This window comes from Rhinopithecus roxellana, chromosome 9, assembly GCF_007565055.1.
Source record: "Rhinopithecus roxellana isolate Shanxi Qingling chromosome 9, ASM756505v1, whole genome shotgun sequence".
Lineage (NCBI taxonomy): Eukaryota > Metazoa > Chordata > Mammalia > Primates > Cercopithecidae > Rhinopithecus > Rhinopithecus roxellana.
The window spans coordinates 27,158,422-27,175,221 of NC_044557.1; positions in this window are offsets into that span (position 1 = coordinate 27,158,422).

The following is a 16,800-nucleotide window of genomic DNA, read 5'->3' on the forward strand; positions in this document are numbered from 1 at the left end:
TTTAGGAAGCTAGTAATACCCTGATACCAAAATGTATACTGCAAATTGATAAAATTATAGACCCCTGCATATTAAATTTCAAAATAAAAATGATAAAAATACTTGGGTAATGAATAACAGCATAACAAAAAACCACAGACCAATATCTCATGAACATAGACACAAAAATACGCTTCACAGTATGACATAGAATTCAGTAATATATGAAAATTATATACCACGACCCAGTAAGACTTATTCCAAGAATGGAAGACTGGCTCAATAGTTAAAAATCAATCAGTGTAGTGCAAATATTAATAGCTAATGAAGAAATGTCATAAAATGAATGCAGAAAAAGGATTTGACAAAATTCAACACTCATTTATGAAAAAAATGCTCAGAAAAATAGGAATTAAAGGACACCTACAAAAAGCTTTCAGCTAACATAATTCTTAATGGTGAATGATTGAATGAATGTTTTCTTCCTGAGCTTGAGAATAAGGTAAGGGTATCATCCCTAATGACTCTTATTCAACATAGTGCTCAAAGTTCTATGAAGTGCAATTAGGCAATAAAGGGAAATAAAAGGTTTAAAAAAAGGAAGAAATTAAGTTATTTGAAAAAGCTGATTGTCTACCTAGACAATCTCAAGGAAAACACTATTAATATGCCGAACAACCTGAATGAATCTTCAGAGAATTACACTGCATCAGAAAAAGCCAATCCCAAAAGATTACATACTATGTAATTCCTTTCGTATAAGATTCTTGAACTGACAAAAGTATAGAAATGAACAGATTAGTGGTTCTTAGGGGTGAGGGGGCATGGGTCAGAGACAGGAGTTGGGGATATAAAAAGGCAACCTGAGGGATCCTTATGGTGATTGAAATGTTCTGTATGTTGGTGCTATCGATGTCAGTACTCTGGTTGGACTATGGTTCTACAGTTTTACAAGATGTTATTGAGGAAAACTGCATAAATGGTGCCCAGGATCTCTCTATTGTTTCTTGCTGATTATGTATCTGCAATATTGCAAAATAAAAAGGTTTAATTTTTAAAAATGATTAAACATTACGTAGCATACACCTGAATAAAAGACAAAATTTGGCTAAGGATTATTTTTGTCCTAATATGTGGATTTTGTACAACATAAATCACAATCCCCTAAAATCTGTATTGTAAATTGATAAAATGTAAAACCTGTGTATTACAAAATAAAAGATGAACAAAAATTACAAAACACTAATTTAAGAAATACCCTGGTGCCCCAATGTATCAGTAGACAAACACATGGACAGATAGTTTACAAAAGGGGAAGTACATATGGTGAATAAATATTACGAGATGTCTAATATTGTTAGCTGTCAATGAAACATGAAATAAAATGACATTGCACACATCTCAAGTCTCCAGCAGAGCACTGACCAAACTGAAACTTCCCACTTCCATTGGAATTTAATTTGCTAAATCATTTTTCCTCAATCTAAGTAAATTCATAGCTATTCTCTCTAAACACATTCACTAGAATAATTGACAAGACACTGTACATCCCTTGACTTCTTGACCTGCAGCTTCCTAATTGCCTTCTTGGCCTTACTTAGAAAATACCCACTAGCATCCTACTGTTAGTATAGTTCTCAAGTCTCTCTCCATGGAAATAACAGTCTAGGAAAAGGGCCTACAACATAAACCTCAGAGTGGTTACAAATTTTTGTGAGAAATGATATCTTCATGGGGCACACCCCACTTGTAAGCACTGGGTGTGACACTCCCAGGACCCTTGGGAGTGGTGGTTAGCTCCAGCTACAGGCTGATATTACAAAGATAGGGCAACCTCATAGGGAAACCTCATGGGTTTCCACGTCTTGAATGTGCCTCATAGTTTTATTTTTTCTAAGATATGTTTCTACTGGATTGAATTATTGTCAGTCTTCACAGTTTCTCTTTTCATTCAATGGAAAATTTGAAAAAGAATTAGATGTTTTGTCTGAGACTGGGAAGTGGACAGGCCTGGCCCTGACATTCACAGGATCTATTCAAGGGTATAGAAGGAGACACACACTATGAGCAGTGAGACTCTCAAGCCAAGCCAACCAATTCCTGTTTACAGCTTGGGGAGACCTCAAACTCTGTTTATATTGCCTATTCCAGGTTAGAAGGCCAGACTCAAACAGAATTCCCACAGAAATTCTTATAGATTCTCACAAATCCTGAGCCAGAATATGGCAGCAATTTGAGAGAGCTGGTGCCCTTTTGCCCAGGCCCTGGACTTCAGCTGGCAGCTCTCCCTTCTCTTTCTTTCCTGGGTTCTATCTTGTACTACAAGGGACCTCACAAACATGTATGTGGACACACCAGCCATTGAGCTCTGTATTCATCTCACAAGGAGCCAATCTTAGGCCACCCTTCCTTGGGTTTTGGAATAGGCATATTAGCTTTGGGATCTGTTCTTTGGAAGAGCTTTTGTGAAGAGCCTGCACATGTCCAGAAGTGAAGCCAGGGCTGTTTTGGGCAAAGAATTCTGAGGTTCCAGGACCCAGACCATGAAAGACATGGTAAGTTCTCTGAGTGAACAAAGATCTCTTTGGCTCCACCACTCTGCCCTATGGAGAAGAGCTCAGCTAGAGAGTAAAGTGAGGCTGTCAGAAGTATAAGGCCCTGGACAACGGGATGTTTAATGCCAGATGTAGAGTTAATTGTCCGCAAAAGTGGAAAATTTTCTAATTTACCAATTGACCTATTATTCAATAATTAACAAGACATTCAATTCATTTTATTCCCACCCATCCACATCAAATGGTCTTGATGAATCATTGTGCATATCTTCTCAGCATCTTAGGCATTCATAGGGAAAGAGATAGATATAAATATTTGGTGGGTACTCCTTTTATGTTTTGAGGAAGGACAAAGGGGATATAGAGATCAGAGTTTGGAGGTAGAATACAGCTCCACTTTTGCTCTCTGTTGCAATATAATGGGGTGTGCCATACTGCTAAGATGGTCCCCTAGTGTTCACCTTTTATTTATGCCATATCTCTTACTCAAAATTATTTGAGGCAGCATTACATTACAATTTAACTTTGCCCTTTTAAGCTTTTGTCATGACAAAAAGTACTTTCACATGTAACATTTCATTTTACTCTAGTAAAACAGATTGCATTCGAGTTACTTTCTAATTTCTAATTTGGGGTTCATTAATAATAAACAACTTTACATATTCATTGAGTAATTTTTATGCATCAGGTACAATGTTACATGCTGGGAATATAATAGTGAGTAAACAAGATAGACACAATTCCATCTTCACTAAATTTATAGTCTTTTGGAAAACACACTCCCAAAAAATCAGGAAAAAATTTCCAACAATTATTAATTTTAATAAATAGCTTTAAAGGAGGAAAAATACAAAAGAACATATTAGGTCATTGAGACAAAATTAACAAGGATATTCAGGACTTGAACTCAGCTCTGGATCAAGTGGACCTATTATCTACAGAACTCTTCAACCAAAAACAATAGAATATATATTATTCTCAGTGCCACATGGCACTTGCTCTAAAATTGATCACATAATTGGAAATAAAACACTCTTCAGCAAATGAAAAAGAACTGAAATCAACAGTCAGACCACAGTACAATCAAATTAGAACTCAAGATTATGAAATTCAAAACCACACAACTATGTGGAAATTGAACAACCTGCTCCTGAATGACTCCGGGTAAATAATGAAATTAAGGCAGAAATCAAGAAGTTCTTTGAAACCAGTGGGAACAAAAAGACAATGTACCAGAATCTCTGGGATGCAGCTCAAGCAGTGTTAAGAGGGAAATTTATAACACTAAATGCCCACATCAGAAAGCTACAAAGATTTCAAATCAACACCCTAACATCACAACTAAAAGAACTAGAGAATCAAGAGCAAATGAAATGAAAATTAAAATCACAATGAGATGCCATCTCATGCCAGTCAGAATGGCAATTAAAAAGTGCAGAAACAACAGATGCTGGAGAGGCTGTGGAGAAACAGGAACGCTTTTACACTACTGGCAGAAATGTAAATTAGTTCATTGTGGAAGACAGGTGGCAATTTTTCAAAGACCTAGAATGAGAAATACCATTTGACCCAGCAATTGCATTACTGGGTATATATCCAAAGGAATACAAATCTTTCTATTATAAAGATACATGCATGCATATGTTCACTGAAGCACTGTTAACAATAGCAAAGACAGGGAATCAACCCAAATGCCCATCAATGATAGACTAGATGAAGAAAATGTGGCACATATACCCCATGGAATAGTATGCAGCTATAAAAAGGAGAGAGGTCATGTGTTTGCAGAGACGTGGATGGAGCTGAAAGCCATTATCCTCAGCAAACTAACACAGGAACAGAAAACCAAACACTGCATGTTCTCACTTTTAAGTAGGAGCAGAACAATGAGAACATATGACACAGGAAGGGGAACATCACACACTGGAACCTGTTGGGTGGTTGTGGGGAGGAAGAACAATGGGGTAAATAGCTAATGCTTGCAGGTGATGGGTTGATAGGTGCAGAGCACTGCCATAGCAAACGTTTACCTATGTAACAAACCTTCGCATCCTGCACATGTATTCCAGAACTTAAAGTTACAGAAGAACAAAATGCAGAATATATAGCTACATAGGACTTTTAGCTCTATTTCAGATAAATTAAAGAAGCCTTTTCTGACCACTCTATTACAATTAATCATTTTTTCAGCACTTCTCATCTCCTCACTTTTCTCATACACACATATGATCAGCTTACTTTTGCTTTTTGCTCTCTCTACTCATATGTAAGCTCTATGAGGATAGGGCCTGCTGCCTTTTTACTCATTTTTTCTGGGACTGAAATAATGCCTGGCACACCGTACAGTAGTTCCCCCCCTCCAATCCACAGAGGATATGTTCCAACACATACACACATGTTATTGCAGCTCGATTCACAGTTGCAAAGATATGGAGTCAACCTAAGTGCACATCAACCAATGAGTAAAGAAAATGTAGAATATACACACCATGGAATACTACTCAGCCATAATAAAAAGAATGAAATAATGTATTTTGCAACAACTTGGATGCAGCTGCAGGCTATTGTGCTAAGTGAAGTAACTCAGGAATGGAAAACTAAACACCATATGTTCTCATTTATAAGCTAAGCTATGAGTACCAAAAGGCATACAGAGTATTGTAATGGACTTTGGAGACTCAGAAGTGGGAGAGTGGGAAGGAGGGTGAGAAGGAGGGTGAGAAGAAGGGTGAGAAGAAGGATGGGAAGGAGGATGGGAAGGAGGATGGGAAGGAGGATGGGAAGGAGGATGGGAAGGAGGATGGGAAGGAGGATGGGAAGGAGGATGGGAAGGAGGATGGGAAGAGGGGGTGTGAGATAAACTTCATATTAGGTACAATGTATACTACTCAGGTGACAGGTGCACAAAATCTCAGAATTCACCATTATATAATTCATTCATATAACCAAAAACCACTTGTACCTCAAAAACTATGAAATAAAAAGAATTAAATTATAATAGCTATTTTAAGTGGTATGAGATGGTATCTCATTGTGGTTTGATTTGTATTTCTGATAATGATGTAGCATTTTCATGCTCGTTGGACACTTCTTTTGAGAAGTGTCTTTTCACGTTCTTTGCCCATTTTTTACTGGGTTTATTTGGTTCTTGCTTAAGTTCTTTCTAGATTCTAGGTATCAGACCTTTGTCAGATGCATTGCTTGTGAATATTTTCTTCTATTCTACAGGCATCTGTTTACTCTTTATAGTTTCTTTTGCTGTGCAGAAGCTCTTTAGTTTAATTAGATCCCACTTGTCAATTTTTGTTTATGTTGCAGTTGCTTTTTGAGCTTAGCCAAAAGTTATTTGCCAAGGCTGATATCAAGAAGGGTATTTCCTAGGTATTTTTCTAGCATTTTTATAGTTTGAGGTCTTAAATTTAAATCCTTAGTCCATCTTGAGTTAATTTTTGCATATGGTGAAAGGGAAGTATTCAATTTTACTATTCTGCATATGTCTAGCCAGTTATCCGAGCATCATTTATTGAATCAGGAGTTCTTTCCCCATTGTTTGTTATTGTCAGCTTTGTTGAAGATCAGATGGTTGTGAGTGTGTGGCTTTATTGCTGAGTTTTCTATTCCATTCCATTGGTCTATGTGTCTGTTTTTGTGCCAGTAACATGCTGATTTGGTTACTGTAGACTTGTAGTAGTGTTTGAAGTTGAATGGTGTGATGCCTCTGGATTTGTTCTTTTTGCTTAGGATTGCCTTAGCTATTCAGGCTTTTTGGTTTCATATGAATCTTAGAAAATTTTCTAATTCTGTGAAAAACAACATTGGTAGTCTGATAGGAATAGCATTCAATCTGTAGATTACCTTGAGCAATATGGCCATTCTAAAGATATTGATTCTTCCTACTCGTGAGCATGGAATATTTTTCCAGTTATTTGTGTTATCTATGATTCCTTTTGGCAGTGTTTTGTAGCTCTCCTTGTAGAGATCTTTCAACTCTGGTTAGCTGTATTACTAGGTATTTCATTTTCTTTGTTGCTATTGTAAATGGGATTGTGTTCTTGATTTGACTCTCTGCCTGGATGTTATTGGTGTATAGAAATGCTATTGATTTTTGTACATTGATTTTGTATCCTGAAAACTTACTAGTTTATTATAATAGTTCTAGAAGTCTTTAGGGTTTTCTAGATATATAATCATATTGTCAGCAAAGAGAAATAGTTTGATGACTTCTTTTCCTATCTGAATGCCTTGTATTTCTTTCTCTTGCCTGATTGCTCTGGCCAGGACTTCCCGTACTATGTTGAATGGGAGTGGTGAGTGGGCATCCTTGTCTATTTCCGGTTCTCAAGGGGAATGCATCTAGCTTTTGCCCATTCATTATGATATTGGCTGTGGTTCTGACATAGAGGACTCTTATTATTTTGAGGTATGTTCCTTTAATGCCTCGTCAGTTCCGGGTTTTTGTTTGTTTGTTTGTTTGTTTTTATCATGAAGGGATGTTGGATTTTATTGAAAGCTTTTTCTACACCTATTAGGTTACATAATTTATTGGAAGTTACAGGATCCAATAAATTATGTGAAGTATTCTATACTTTAGCATAAAATAAGCTTTCTGTTAGATGATTTTGCCCAGCTATAAGCTAATATAAGTGTTCTGAGTACATTTAAGGTAAGCTAGACTAAGTTATGATATTGGTAGGTCTATTAAATATGATTTTGACTTATATTTTCAAGTTACAATAGGTTTATCAGAATGTAGCCCCATCATAAGTTGAGGAACAGCTGTATACTATTTTGTTGTTGATCTGATAACCAAGAAAGCTACTGAATGACTAACAGGTAGGTAGCATACATAGCATGGATATGCTAGACAAAGGGATAACTCACGTCCCAGGCAGATGAAACAGAACAGTGCAAGGTTTCATCATGCCACTCAGAATGGTGTGCAATTTACGACTTACTAATTATTTCTGGAATTTTTCGTTTGATATTTTTAGAACACAGTTGACTGCAGATAACTGAAATCAAGGAAAGCAAAACAGCAGTTAAGGGAGACTATTGTCAGTGCTTAGTAAGTACTTACTTACTGAATAAATGAGGTCATCAGAAAAGGCTTTCTGAGAAATAAACATTTAAGCTGAGACCTAAATATGGAGCCAGTCGTGCAAGGAGGGGTGAGAGGAGAAGACTTTTCTAGGTGGAGGAAACAGATACAAAGTCCCTGAGGCAAGAAAAGATTTTGACGTACAAGGAACTTAAGAAAGTCCATATGCTAGAAGCATGTATTGGGCAGTGGCTGGAGCTGAGGTTGGAGACATGAGTAGGACAAGGTTTTTCTGTGTCTCATAGGTTAAGGTAAAGATTAGATTTTATTGTAAATGAATTGGGAAGAGATACAAGTAAAGTAGTAATACTTGGTTATTAAACATGATCATGCTGGTTTCTGGGCATGAAACACCTATTAAAGGATGACAAAAGTATAACCATGGAGATCAGCTGTAAGACTGTTGCAACAACCGTGATAATATTACCAGTATTTATTGAGCACTTACCCCTATCAGGTACTAGTCTAAGTGCTTTACATATAGTCTTATTTAAACAAAAATTTAGTTTAATTAACTGGTAAGTTTGATACTTTTCAAATTGTTTTTTTCTTAAGCCTTACTTTTCCATATTATAATCTACCTTAGTGTAATAAACACTATGATTCCAAGGTTTTTTTGGTTTTTGTTTTGTTTTGTTTTGTTTTTGAGGCCGAGTCTCATGCTGTCACCCAAGCTGAAGTGCGATGGCACAACCTCAGCTCACTGCAACCTCTGCCTCCCGAGTTCAAGCAATTCTCCCCCCTAATCCTCCCTAGTATCTGGGATTATAGGTGCCCATCACCATGCCCAGCTAATTTTTATATTTTTAGTAGAGATGGGGTTTCACCATGTTAGCCAGGCTAGTCTTGAACACCTGACCTCACGTGATCCACCTGCCTTGGCATCCCAAAGTGCTGGGATTACAGATGTGATCCTGTAATCACACCTTACACTGCGCCAGCCTTAAAGGTATTCTTTATCTTAAAAAGAAATTGAAAAATGTTCCAGTAGATATTTAAGAATTACAATTGATCCTTGGGCATCTGAAAATGATGTTTAGAGACAATAATGAAGCCATGTAGGGGATATTCTAAAGTGGGAATTCTTTTGGGAACTGGGTAGGAGAATCCAGCTATTAGAGGTGAAAGTCTAGGCTAACATGACTACAGTGGGAAATATGCAAAGAAGATCACTGCAGGTTAACTGCAAAAAAAAAAAAAAAAAAAGAAAGAAAGAAAGAAAGAAAGAATTTGAAGTTTCATAAATAGAGGGGAAGCATGGAGGTAGGGGGGAATTAAAGATGTCTTCAAGGCTTTGAGAAACAGAGATATAGTGGACACTGTTCATGCTCTGCCCAGATCCCCTTTATGTGCCTATTGCATCCATCTTCTAAATGCCAGGGAAATTATGTCTTTTTATCCAGGGACAGCTGACAGCTAATGACTGACTTATACGTCCTGGAATACGCCTCAAGGTGAGACAACTCTGTGGAGCCCTCCTGCTTCAGAGTTCCCTGTGGGATCAGGCTGAGGCTAGACTTCAACTGAAACCACATCTTGCTCAGTTTCTGCTCTTGCCTTATCTGATTCTTCTCCTTCCAGATTTCTCCTGAGAGTACTTCCTCAATAAATCACTTATGCAAGGATCCCTGTCCTAGGCTCTGTTTCTATGGATACCAAGGTAAGATAGAAGAGTGGGGAAATACTGGAGCAACTGCCTTAGAAGGAAAAGTGGGAGAGCAGTGTTAATTTGTACTTGTTTGACAGATACTATCAATCTTTTCCCAACATAGTAAAAGTTCTCATGGTGCACCTTTCACACGGGAAGGGTATGATCACAGCTAGAGGAGGAAATTGCAAGATACTGAAGTAGTAGGCATATTTCAAGTACACTTCATCTAAATTTGACTTTTTAATATCGTTTCCTTAACTAGAGAGCCAAATGCCCATTGAACTAGTTCTAAGTGCATTTTATTAAGTGACCTAAATTTTGAAAATCTAAGTACTTTTCAAATAGAGAATAGAGGACCCATGAGCACCTAGGGATCTGTAAAACATCCCAAACGATTTTTCAAGTGTTGTATTTTTGGCAAAACTTAGTTTAACTCGTTTTGCAAGTACTCTTCTCTCAGTTTTTAAACCCTTGGGCATTTCAAAGGAAATTTAATCCGTATGTTTCTGATTCATTTACATTTTAAGTCATAAAAATGTTATTTTTATAAGGGCTGTTTGATATCCAAGAAACTTTCTGAGCCTTTTTAAAAATCTCTTTAAAGTCTTGTTAGTGGGAGCCAGGGAGCTGACATGGTGTGTGATGCACCACCCGAAAATGTAATCCAGACAGACTCAGTCATAGACTGACCTCAGAACAATGCATGCCACAGCCAGCCAAAAAATAATGGCAATGTGATGATCAAGAAAGTTGGTCTGGACACCAGAGGACCCCTGAGACACACAAGAGAAGCCAACAGCAAATGATAGGAAAGATTAAAGTGAGATATATTAGCATGTCGTTGATGCATGGGCACATATAACGACTAGACTAACCTCCGTTATAGCAAGTCATGATTCCTGGCGCCTTTCAGGAAGATCCGCAGATTTCTGCAGGACAAAGTCCCATATCACCACCCACATACTTTATGTAAAGAAAACTGTGCTTTCCCCCAGCATTGTATATAATAAGGTGTCAAAATAACATTCGAGGACTTAAAGTAACTCACTGTATATTCTTACTACAGAGTACTAGGCAGCAATTAAAATGCTGATGTTAATCATATTTAAAGATGTAGAGAGATATTCCTAGTTCATTGCTAAATGCAAAATGTGGTGACAAACCTGTATATAGACATTAGGATCACATTTATTAAAAAAAAAGACTATCAAATATCTATGTGCATTGAAATATTAAATAGTAATTATCTGCAAGTGGTAGGGTCAAGGTGTTTTTATTTTATTTGCTTTATTTTCTAACTTTTCTACAATATGTATTGTGTAGTTTAAAAAACTATTTGCCTGCATTTTTTTGATTATACAGAATAGTATTCCTATAATATTGTAAGAGAGCAGTGCCCTTCTTTCTCTGCTTGTTTCTTTTGCTTGGTAACAATGTGCATAGGGTCCAAGCCGGAGGGGGTGCCGCAGCAAGCACTCGATGATCAAACCGTCTGAGAGTTGATGGAATGCAAGCGTTCATCTGGAATGGCTGAGTCTGTGGTGACCATGCTTTCTGAACCCCAAATTGGTCACACGGTCTAACCTGTGGGGGGTACACGACAGGATAGATTATTTTAAATCGGAACTGCTCTCAAAATTCCAGGACATACGGTCTTTCTGGCTGTGGGGCACGTTGCTTCAGAAAGGAGGAAAAATTCTAAAAGGCAATCTGAGGAACTCTGAAGGAAAAAATAACAGCTGGTAATTTATAAAACTATAGCTGCTGGTACTGAGCATCCGCTGAACAAGAAGAACTCTTCATTCTCCCTCATGTGAATGCAAGCAGCATTTTAAATCCAAAGGCCTATTACTCTCACATCTGCTGGCATCTAGTCAGCTGCTGTTTAAAGTCCTCCCTGCACAAAATGAACACGGCTGCCAATATTAATTATCTCCATAATTTTCCTGAAATGTGTAAAATAAGTGCTTTCCCCTGAAGAACCACTCTCCCTAATATCATTAGCACCCCCATTTCCTCTCTGCTTTTCTACCATCCCCACAACCTCAGGGCTGGTTCTGAATAACAAGCTATTTTCCTGTCTGTTCAGCTGGGCTCATTACATCCTCTTTGATCATAAAGATGTAGTAATGCAAAGCAAAACCATCCTTTTTGAGCCCCCATTAGTAGAGAAAAGTTAGATACTAATAATCTTTAATGCTTCCTTTAAAAAAAAAAAGTGATTCCACAACATTCCAATCAAAAGGAATAGGATAAGTAGGGGAATCAGTTAATTACATAAAATCAAGTTATTTCAAAGTCCTGGAAAGACTTTAACATTCTGTGATGATTCTATTTAAATATGCTATATTCTTACCTTCTGGAATAGCTAGATTCATTCTAAATAGGCATTAACTTTAAAGTTTAAAAATGATGAAAAGTTTAACCAATTGGCCTGTCATGGTTAATCATACTCTTCCACCAAACACTTTCTGCTCAACTCACAAGAAATGAACTCTCGGTGTCATGTCCTATGGGATAGTTTCCAAATGCTGGCAAATCTCTCTTCCGACGGACAGCATTTTCTTCAAAAGTTTACCAGGGCCCTCGTTACAGATTGATGTCATATAAAGTCAATGTCCATTCCAAATCAGACCTACATAAATGAACTTCAAAAGTCCTTCATCCCATAGCAATGCAATGGGATATTTTACTGATTCCCCCATCTGAGACAGTTTGAGAGAGAGAAAGGAGGAGGAGGAGAGATGCAAGGAGGGGGAAGAGAGAGACTGACTTGATCTTTGATAAATTCATCCCCTACTGTTCTACTTTTGTCGTCATGCCATGAGTCCTAGATTCAATTATCACCAAAGCAGTGGTATCCCCAACATTAGACAGGATGTGAAATATTGTTACAGACTATAGGTGCCTAATAATTATTTCATTGTAAAGTGTAGAGTGATTTGTACAAAACAAAAAGGCTGTATATACATCATACTATGAGAGGGAATGTAACTTTCTCAGGAAAGTTGACACTTGAGTTAAATGATTAGGAGTTAAACCAGGGGTAGAGTGTGAATGCAGAGGACAAATAAATGAATAATATTATCAAGTACTTTTTGGTCAATGGGCATTATATCACTACCAATTAGAGCTGGTAGGCATATAGACTACCCACTCCCAAAAAAAGAAAACAGATCAGAACCAAATTATGATCAAATGTATATTTGAAAACAATTAAAATATTTTGTTAATTTTTTAAAAATCAACATCCCTCATCTTAAGTAAATTTTTTCCCATTGGAGGTCCAGCAACATTTTATCCGCTGGCTACTTCTGAATCATGTAAAACCAAGTTCTCATTTTTTTCAGAAAGCAAAAAAATGTGTGATGTTTGAGAATACCTTTTTTTTTTTTTTTTTTTTTTTGAGACTCACTCTGTCACCCAGGCTGGAGTACAGTGACGCAATCTCGGCTTACTGCACCCTCTGCCTCCCAGGTTCAAGCGAATATCCAGCCTCAGCCTCCTGAGTAGCTGGGACTACAGGAGTGCGCCACCATGTCTGGCTAATTTTTTATATATATATTTTTAGTAGAGGCAGGGTTTCACCATGTTGGCCACACTGGTCTCGAACTCCTGACCTCAGGTGACCCACCCGCCTCCGCCTCCCAAGGTGCTGGGATTACAAGCATAAGCCACCGCACCCGGCCTCTTTACTATTTTTCTTAACATAGAATATTGTGTTTGAAAAAGCATGTAAACCCAGGACTTTGAGACTAACCTGGGCAACATGGCGAAACACCATCTCTACACAAAATACAAAAATTAGCCAGGTGAGACCACGCATCTGTAGTCTCAGTTACTCAGGAGGCTGAGATGGGAGGATTGCTTGAGCCCAGGAAGCTGAGACTGCAGTAAGCCCAAATTGCACTATTGTACTCCAGCCTGAGTGACAGAATGAGACTCTATCTCAAGAGAGAAAAAAAAAAGCATGGATTTAGGTTTGAATTCCAGATTCCCCACCCATCAGCTTTGCAATGTAGCATATTAACTTTTCAGAGACTCAGTTTCCTCATCTGTTTTAATAGTGGCCAACATTTCTTGTTTAATAGAGCTGTTGATAGACTTTAATTCAATCATGTTTATAAGGGTGATAATATAGTATCTGGCATACAATCCATGTTTATTCTCTTCTTTTTCCCTTTCCTTAGGGATAGGAGTCTGAGAAGGGGAAACCAGATAGCCCAAGCTCAGCATCTTAGAAATAGTGCCCATGTTCAGGCAACACTAATATTTGCATGGTTGGCCTGATGTAAGTTAGCCAAGCCTGACTCAGTCTGATCATGTTCCTTTTCATCAACTGGAAAAAAAAAAAAAAAAGTAATATTTAGTTAGGGATTTGGGATGTCAGTAGAAAGCTAGTGCTCACCATTTCATTTACACAATGGAGAGACACCTGCAGTGTAGCTTGTAGAACAGAATAGAATTGTTATAAAAAATATCCCCCATGGCAGCAAGGACACTTACAGTTAATGAGCTAATAAATATTGTCAAGTGACCTTTCTCCTGCCAAGTATTAAATTATAAAGAGGGGGGAAGGGAAGGATTAGAACTGCACATTTACTACAGAGTTCAAATTCTGAGCTGCTTCTGGCAAACTTTTATTACAATTGACCACATCTTAGGCTTGTCAGTCCACCATTTCCCCATAGTGCCTGACACTGCATGTTTGTTCTCCAGGGCAGGGACTTCTTTCCTGTGGGCCAGTATCTGGTAGGAAGCACAATTGTTCTTTTTCCTTTCAGGAATGGCCCTTTGCAGGTTTGTCTCTGCTGTTGCTGCCAGACCTAAGGATAAAGATTGGTCTTCCCCACTGCAAAATTAGTCTTTTCAGTCTCATTTCCTAGTCTCATTCCTCTCCAGAGATTGTTATGAATACTTGTTCTCAGTATTTGCTCAAAAATATGTGAATTTTAAATTTCCAACCTTGAAACTCCATTCCAAATATATGGTCTATTCCAATTATTTTTCACTGGACACCACAAGTCACCATTTCTTCAACTTCTAATTAGAGCCAGTGTGGTTGTTTTAGAAAATGTCCACAAATGCTTTGATCTGGCTGTCTTCAAAAGGTAGAGGCTAGTTTCCCTCACTTGGAGTGTGGCTGAACTTAGTGACTTCTAATGAATACAATGCGGTAAAATTAATGTTGTTAGACTTCCAGGACTAGATCATAAAAGGCATAGTGACATTCTTTCTGTTCTTTTTCTTAGATTAACCACTTTGGGGAAAATCAGTGCTATGAGAATTCTCAAATAACTGTATGGAGAAACCCACAGGGTAAGGAATGTAGGCTTCCTGCCAATAGCTATCGGAGTCAACCATCTTGGAAGCAAACCCTCCAGCCCCAATTAAGCCTTCAGATGACTACAATCTTGGCTGATGCCTGTTTGGCAATCTCATGAGAAACTCTAATAGAAAATCCTCTAGCTAATCTGCTCCTAACTTTCTGACCCACAGAAACTGTGAGGTAATAAATGCTTATTGTATTAAGCTACTAAGTTTAGTAATTTGCTGTGCAGCAAAAGATAACTAATGGAGGTGGATTGTAAGATGTGTTTCTAGTCCCTTGCTTACTTATGAATGACAGAATAAGTTTTCTTTGAATACTTCTATTTTTCCCAAAGAAATGTTAAGTTTCTGTTCAGCATTACTCGAGTTATTTCAATACATGTCTCTATGAAGTAGCAGAGATTTTTATTTGGGGATTCCAACCTTCAAATAGATATCCAGTTTTAACACAAACAAATGGAAAGACATTCCATGCTTATGGATAGAAAGAATCAATATCCTTAAAAATGGCTGTACTAACCAAAGCAATTTATCAATTCAATGCTATTCCTATTAAACTGCCACTGACATTCTTTGCAGAAATAAAAAAAAAAAAACTATTTTAAAATGCATATGGAACCAAAAAAGAGCCCAAATAGCCAAGGCAATCCCAAGCAAAAAGAATAAAGCTGGGGGGCATCAGTCTACCTGACTTCAAACTATCTTACAGGGCTACAGTAGCCAAAATAGCATGGTACTGGTACAAAAACAGACACATAGACCAGTGGAACAGAATAGAAAAACCATAAATAGGGCTGCACACTTAACAACTTCTGATCGTATATAACAATCCTGACAAAAGCAATGAGGAAAGGATTCCCTACTCAATCCTACTGGGATAACAGGCAAACCATGTACAGAAGACTGAAACTGGACCCCTTTCTCACACCATATAGGAAAATCAACTCAAGATGGATTAAAAAATTAAATGTAGAACCAAAAACTATAAAAACCCTGGAAGACAACCTAGGAAATACCATTATGGAACATGCAAAATTTTATGATGTAGACACCAAAAGCAACTCCAACAGAAGCAAAATTTGACAAATTGGATCTAATTAAACTAAAGAGCTTCTGCACAGCAAAGGAAACTATCAACAGAGTGAACAGACAACCTACAGAATGGAAAAAAATTTTGCCAACTATGCATCTGAAAAAAGTCTAATTATCCAGCATCTATAAGAAACAAATTTACAAGAAAAAAAGGCCTAAGACATAAATAGACACTTCTCAAAAGAAGACATACATGCAGCCAATAATCATGAAAAAAAGCTCAACATTACTGATCACTAGAGAAGTGAAAATCAAAACCACAATGAGATAGCATCTCACACCAGTCAGAATGGCTATTAGTAAAAAGTCAAAAAATAACAGATGCTTGTGCAGTTGTAGAGAAAAAGGAATACTGATGCACTGATGGTGGGAGTATAAATTAGTTCAGCTGTTGTGGAAGACAGTAGGGTGACTCCTCAAAGACTTAAAGGGAGAAATATCATTTGACCCAGCAATCCCATTACTGGGTATATACCCAAAGGAATGTAAATCATTCTTTTATAAAGATACATGCACACAGATGTTTACTGCAGCACCATTCACAATAGCAAAGACAGATTCAACCCAAATGCCCATCAATGATTGACTGGATAAAGAAAATGTGGTACATGTACACCATAGAATACTATGCAGCCATAAAAAAGAATGAGATCATGTTCTTTGCAGGGAAATGGATGGAGCTGAAGGCCATTATCCTTAGCAAGCTAACGCAGGAGCAGAAAACCAAATGTGTCATGTTCTCACTTATAAGTGGGAGCTAAATGATGAGAACACATAGATGAGAACACCACATATGGGGCCTTTAGAGGGTGGGAGGAGGTAGAAGATGTGGAAGACTAACTAATGAGTACTAGGCTTAATACCTGGGTGACAAAATAATCTGTACAACAAATCCCCATGACACAAGTTTACCTATATAAGAAATCTACACTTTTATCCCTGAACTTAAAATAAAAGTTTGAAAGGAAGACACAAACAGATCTCTGGGAAAGGTGCAGCCTCAAAGCAGAGTGTTATCCCTGAGTCCACTTGCCCTTCCTTTGACTGTCTTCACTTTTCTCCTCTTGGGACTTCCTTTGAGCTCCCTCTTCACT